The sequence below is a fragment of the Piliocolobus tephrosceles genome, chromosome 16 (assembly GCF_002776525.5).
Source record: "Piliocolobus tephrosceles isolate RC106 chromosome 16, ASM277652v3, whole genome shotgun sequence".
In the NCBI taxonomy this organism is placed as follows: Eukaryota; Metazoa; Chordata; class Mammalia; order Primates; family Cercopithecidae; genus Piliocolobus; species Piliocolobus tephrosceles.
In genome coordinates this window covers 14,513,111-14,520,322 of record NC_045449.1, presented here as the reverse complement: position 1 = coordinate 14,520,322, position 7,212 = coordinate 14,513,111, and the positions used below count along the sequence as shown (strand labels likewise).

Genomic DNA, 7,212 nt, shown 5'->3' with positions numbered 1-7,212 from the left:
TCAGAAAATCCAGCTCAGGCCAAACGCTGTGCTTCTGTGGATGTGGCATTTCCAGCGTGACTTTGGTTTTCACCCTCCAGAGTAGCTAGTCTGTGTCTAATTGTGTTTGTTTTTCCCCCTGCAGGGATGCTTAACAGTCCCCTAACCACTGAGATGGTTCCATAAAATTTTATGACAACAATTTCTTAAGCGAAATTTCCATTCAGTCTGTTTGCAGGACCTTCAAAAAAGCTGGAGAAAGCCAAATAGATATAACTTGGGACATTTTCCTGAGATTTAATTTAATTATAAATCATGACTTTACGAGCCTACCATTCAAAACTCACACAGTTCCTCTGCAGCACAAAATAATTTACTGCTCTTGCAAGACAGTGAGCTCATGCCTTGAACCAAAGGGCACCCTGAACCACATTCCTTTGGGAAACTTTATAAGTTACGTTCTGAAAATGGGACATCTGACATTAGAGGCTGGAAAGCTCAGTCCCCCACCCCCGCTCAACAGGCCAGCGTCAGCATGTACAGAACAGAGACTGTGCCCGGAGGCCTTGAGTGCTTAGTTAATGAGAAGAGGAGAGAAAAAGCAAGACACAAAAATGGCTGTGTTCATCCCTGTACAGAGACAATCTGTTATCTATATTTTTTCACTGTTCACACCCGTTGCGGTTAGGAAACGGCTGGGCTGAACAATCACACTCTCTAATTTAAGGCAGAGAGAGCCTGAAATTATTGGGTGTGAAATGCAAATAGGTTTAGCAGCTTTACTAGTATTTATGTGGCCTTCAACTGTGCCTGCTAAAGTGGTTTTTTTCTTTCTTTTTTATCTGAACATCTGGACATTTGTTGAGACTATTTAGCTCTGTGAAAGTTGACCTCATAATAGTAACAGCACATGACTCCCGTTAAGGCAGATCAGAGTTACCTTCACTGGGAGGAAGGGGTAGAACTCATCACTAAGACTTTTTCAGAGTTAAGGACTCAAGGCGGAAATTCTGGATATGTGCCTCCCTCTATGTTTCGGATGCAAATGCATTGTTTAAGCAAAACCCAAAGCACAGGCAATCGAGAGATGGTTCTTGCCATTGCATCTACTGGCAGCGTGTGGTGAAGGGAGTTGTTGCAGGTTTCTTGTTGCATATATTTCCCAACAGGATATTAACCACTCAACAGAAGAGTTGAAGGGTCAGACATTTTAAGCTAATTTTGGGATACATTGTGATTGGGAACCAATCAGAAATGAATGTAAAGCATCTCTAAATAATTGTCACTTCCGAAATCATAATTCAAGGCCATGAAAGAGATATGACAAAATATTTTCCATTCTTTCTCTCTCTCTTTGTTTTGTTTTGTTTTGTTTTTTGCCCGAGTCTTGCTGTGTTGTCGAGGCTGGAGTGCAGTGGCATAATCTCAGCTCCCTGCAACTTTCATCTCCCAGGCTCAAGTTATCCTCCCTCTTCAGCCTCCCACCTCAGCTAGGACTACAGGTACGCACCACCAAGTCTGGCTAATTTTGTATTTTTTTGTAAAGATAGGATTTCACCATGTTACCCAGGTTGGTCTTGAACTCCTGAGCTCAAGTGTTCCACCCACCTCGGCCTCCCAAAATGCTGGGATTACAGGCGTGAGCCACCATGCCCCGAGACTTTTCCATTCTTGTTCGGTGGTATGTGAATTGTCTGAGGGGTATAACAGTAAGCTAAGGCCCAGACCTGGCTCTTCTACTTGCTCTCTGTGTGACCCGAAGCAAGCTGTGGAAGTCTTTTAAACTTCATTTTCTCTTTCTTTTTAAAAAAGGGATGGTGGTGATTTTAATCATTCCTCTCTATAACACAGGGCTGTTGCAACTCAAATTAACCTATAAGGAGAAAGTACTTTCAAAGTGTCAAAATGCTTATTAAACCTGAAATAATTATAAATGTTTATACAACTCTGTGCTACACATTATATAAATAATTAACATGTTTGATCTTTTCAGGAGCCCTAAAAGATAGTCTTTTTTTTTTTTTTTTGAGACAGAGTCTCCCTCTGTCTCCCAGGCTGGAGTGCAGTGGCCGGATCTCAGCTCACTGCAAGCTCCGCCTCCCGGGTTTACGCCATTGTCCTGCCTCAGCCTCCCGAGTAGCTGGGACTACAGGCACCCGCCACCTCGCCCGGCTAGTTTTTTGTATTTTTTAGTAGAGACGGGGTTTCACCGTGTTAGCCAGGATGGTCTCGATCTCCTGACCTCGTGATCTGCCCGTCTCGGCCTCCCAAAGTGCTGGGATTACAGGCTTGAGTCACCGCTCCTGGCCAAAAGATAGTCTTATTATCCCCAATCTACAGTGGAGAAACTGAGGCCCAGAGAGGTTTCTTTGCCAAGTTCAAAGCACATATAAAGCACATATTTGTCAGAGTTACTATGTGTTTTTAAGATTAAAAACCAACTCCTAACAAGTACTAAGTGTAGTTTTTGACAGTCTCAGAGCTATTTTTTTTTTTTAAATGCCAGAGTTATTACACAGTTCTAGGTTCCGAGTTAAAAGGTGGTGCTATGGCTGATGACTTACCTGAACTCCCATTCTTTGTCGAGGCTGGGAAAATGGCCTATCAGTTGTCAAACTAGTGTAACTCCCAGCACTCGCTGCAGGCTCTGAGAAGCTTCAAGTCCACAAGGGAGAGTCTCGTACCGCCTCCATTGGAAGCTGCCCAACTCAGTGGTCATGAAAATGCCCTTGCTGTTGGCTTCCATCCTCCCATGTAGCCTTCGAGGCTGCTTCTATTGCCACTGCTGTTGCTGGTTTTGCTATGGAAAGGTATAATCACATTTTTCACATGTTAAATTATGAATGGTGGTGAATATTATGAAAAACCCTATGATTTCTGGGGAGTTCAGAAAATTCACGTGTATAACAAAGGCAGGGCCGTGGAATGCGAGGTTAACGAAGCAGCCAAGCAGAGCCTGCTGTGTAAGACTGCGAACCATAACCCAGCCATTTCTATCCCAATTGTTGTGGGCTTTTGCTGTATTCCAAACAGACCAAAAAATACATTAGGTAAGATGGCACCCACGTACACGCCAAACAGATCAAACATATTTAATACTTTACCATATCTGTGCAGATCTCGTTTTCTCCTAGAGAAGAAATGTTAGAGATTTCTGAAGCCCCTCCCTCCCACCCATCACTTTTTCACCTCTCTCCCTGGAGTAACCATTATCCTAAATCAGTGTGGATCATCCCGCACTTATTATAGGGCTGCTATAACAAAATGCCACAAACTGGGAGACAGAAACAAAAGAAACATATTGCCTCACAGCTCTGGAGTCTGGAAGCCCAAAGTCAAGGTGTTGACAGAACTGGTTTCTTCTGAGGGCTGCGAGAGGGGAGCTGTTCCAGGCCTCTCACCTAGCTTGAGGCATCTGCAGGCATTCCTTGGCTTGTAGCTGCATCACTCCAATCCTCCATCTCCACATGATGCTCTCCTAGGTGTATACATCATTTTCTGTGTGCGTGTGTTTGTCTCTGTGTCCAAACGCTCCTTTTTCATAACAACACAGTCGTATTAGATCGGGGCCACCCGAGTGACCTCATCTTAATTAATTTAATCGTCTGCAAAGAACGTCTCCAAATAAGGTCACGTTCACAGGTGCTGGGGGTAGAACTTCAGCAGCCTTAGGGGAACACCAAGCCCATAACACACTCCTTGCATGTTTTTGCAAGGGATGTGACCACCTTTTGGCTCGTTGATGATTCCGTTAACATGAAGATTTCCAGCATTTGGACTCAGTATAGCTCCTTGTGTCTGTTCAGAAAGCCATCTAAAAACATATGTAATTAGGTATGAAAGTATATGTCATGGGGATGAATCCTAGTTCAAAGTCCAACCTACCTGTCCCAGTGGGGCTGAATCTTACCCCATAAAGGCTCACAAATGAAACTTTAATGCACCTCACCTCCTAGAACAGAAGACACAAACCAGAGAATTTCCTTTACAGACAGGAAGATAAAATGTATCCCTCTTGCTTCAGCAGACTGGGAAACAGTGTTTTATGTGGGGCGATTACCTCTATGCAGCAGTAACACACTCCAGCATCTCATGGGCTCATCGCAACAAAAGTTTGTTTCTTGTTCTTTTATGACTCTTAGTTGTATCAACCTGGAGGTGATAATTGACCCCAAATAGGCACCTAGACCATACAAGGGAGTGGAATGGAATGTTTGGTAAGCACTAACTGTCTCATCTACAAAGGAAAGAAAGACAGATGTGTGTGCTCTTGCTTTCTTGCTTCCCCCTTCATACAATAAAACCTCGAATAGGGGAAACAATAGAAATATCTAGAGAAATGCGGACAAATTAAAGAATGTTAGGAGACCCAGGCCATAGCCTAGAGATGTTGTCAGAGAAGCCACCATCATCTGCACGTTGGTATGGTGTGGAGTCTGGAGGGCAACCTTGCTGAAGGAAGGTGGCTGGGTAGATAAACCTAATGCTGGATTTATGAGGCTTTATGGCTGCTTAGAGAAAGCAAGTGATTCTGAGGCTCCATGTGGCCCACTGTGGGGATATAAAGATGGCGGAAATGCTGGTGGACAGACAGAGGTCAGAATCAAGACAGAGACTGCAGTGTGCAGGGTGTCTGCAACCAGAAGCCTGTGATCCAGACCATAGATTCTAGAGGTAGCAACAGGCACAAGCTCAACAGTTTCCAGTCCTCAGAGAGGACTGCACTCCTTCCATCCTGGGCCCTAGCTCTACACAGCCCTCCCCACACCCAGACGCATTAATCAGGGAAGAGAGAAGCATGGAGAAAGAGAAAACGATCTGAAAGATCAAGCATTTCCTCAGAAGAGACTGAGTCATTGGAAAACCAACTTACATTGGAAACAACTGCAATAATAAACACTGGCAAATTTAATTTTTCCTCTTGTTTCCAACATGGTGAGGAAATTCTGAGAAAAACCAGATACAGCATAGAAAACAAAGAAGTTAGAATTTCCGTGCCCATCTAAATACAGTGCAAGTAAATTTGCAGCCCTGCAAAGTACACTAATTTAATTACTTTGCATGGAAAATCTAGGTGTTGTCGTGCGCATTGACACAGAAAAATCTAGTTTCCTTGAGTTTTTCAACTAGAAGGCAAAATAGCTGAATGGTTTTTCTGGGCATTGTCTGTGACAGCTGTCTCATTTCATTTTCTAATGTGTGAGGTTTCATCGGGAAATGTGCACTGTTAAGTATTTGACCCATGGCAGGGCTGAGACCTGAGAGCTGACCAGGAGGTAACCAGGTAAGAGAAGGTGTTAGAACAGGGAATAGGTGCCTCATGCCAAAGGAAATCAAAGAAACAGAAAGTTGAAGCCGGGAAAGGGCAGGCTGAAGAGTGATTGTGACACGTTGGAGTCCCACATCCCCATTAACCAAATCAGAGAGATCAGCAATGCATAAGTAAATAATATATATAATATATGACACATAATAATAAATACATAAATAATAAATACGTAAGTTGCTCATATACAAGTTGGCAGAGATTTGGCTATCCACGAGAAAATCCAGGGGTTTTCATTGATGGTGTATTTGGGAGGACTCCAGGTATGATTCAGCTATATGAAAAACAAATTAGCTCTTTCCCATCTTGCAAGATGGTGGGTGAAAAAGTTGAGAAGCCAGATACTAAAGAGAAGAAACCCAAAGCCAAGAAGGCTGATGCTGGTGGCGAGGTGAAAAAGGGTAACCTCAAGGCTAAGAAGCCAAACAAGGGGAAGGCCCATTGCAGCAGCAACCCTGTCCTTGTCAGAGGAATTGGCAGATATTCCTGATTTGCCATGTATTCCAGAAAGACCATGTACAAGAGGAAGTACTCAGCTGCTAAATCCAAGGTTGAAAAGAAAAAGAAGGAGAAGGTTCTTGCAACTCTTACAAAACCAGTTGGTGGTGACAAGAACAGCAGTACCCAGGTGGTTAAACTTTGCAAAATGCCTAGATATTATCCTACTGAAGATGTGCCTCAAAAGCTGTGGAGCCACGGCAAAAATCCTTTCAGTCAGCACGTGAGAAAACTGCGAGCCAGCATTACCCCCGGGACCATTCTGATCATCCTTACTGGAAGCCACAGGGGCAAGAGGTTGGTTTTCCTGAAGCAGCTGGCTAGTGGCTTGTTACTTGTGACTGGACCTCTGGTCCTCAGTCGAGTTCCTCTACGAAGAACACACCAGAAATTTGTCATTGTCACCTCAACCAAAATCGATATCAGCAATGTAAAAATCCAAAAACATCTTATTGATGCTTACTTCAAGAAGCAGCAGCTGCGGAAGCCCAGACATCAGGAAGGTGAAATATTCGACACAGAAAAAGAGAAATACGAGATTACAGAGCAGCGCAAGATTGATCAGAAAGCTGTGGACTCACAAATTTTACCAAAAATCAAAGCTGTTCCTCAGTTCCAGGGCTACCCGCGATCTGTGTTTGCCCTGACGAATGGAATTTATCCTCACAAATTGGTGTTCTAAATGTCTTAAGAACCTCATTAAATAGCTAACTACAAAAAAAAGAAAAAGAAAAACAAATTAAAGAATCCTAGATTATACTGAAAAGGTTGTGAATGCTTATGATTGTTTGTGCTTATCAGATTATACAGAATACTAATAATGGATAGGAGACTGGACAAATATCCCACCTCCTCCACCCATAGGTGAGACAACTCCGAGAGTAAGCTCTGTATAGTGTCCCAGTCATCTGAAGCATGAATGACATGCCCCAGCCTTCCTTGCTCATAGCAATACAGGCTCAGTAACACAGCCTGTATTAGTGTCTTCCCCTTCCCTGTTTTACTTCCTCACTTCCTACTCATGCTTACTGGGATCACCTTCCAAGTACCCATCCCCATGTTAATCCTCTTCCGAGGGCTGCTTCTGGGAGAGCCCAGCCTAAGACACTACCACGTGGAGTCACAAGCACCACAGTGAACGAAGGATATTGACAGGAGAAATTGTACCCCATGAGGAGAGACCCGGATAATCAAGGGCCTGGAAATAATGTCTCATGAAGAGCAATTAAAGAAACAAAGAACATTCAACCTTAGGAAGTGGAGATTTAGAGAATGCAAAGATCTTTAAGTCTGAAAACCTGGTAAGAGAAAAAGAGGACAGCTTGGCATGTGTTGATCCAGAAGGTGACCATCAATGTGAGGATTTGGAAAGTCTGTATTGGGGTAAACCGAGTGCTTCAACCCTGGCA

The 7,212-nt window shown here is 43.5% G+C and overlaps 1 pseudogene across 1 annotated transcript; it reads left to right on the top strand.

Moving 5' to 3' along the window:
• Positions 1 to 5,618: 5,618 nt before the first annotated feature.
• Positions 5,619 to 6,526, top strand: LOC111523492 (annotated as a pseudogene). The gene has a single exon (XR_002725537.1). The product of XR_002725537.1 is annotated as a 60S ribosomal protein L6 pseudogene (transcript).
• Positions 6,527 to 7,212: the final 686 nt, after the last annotated feature.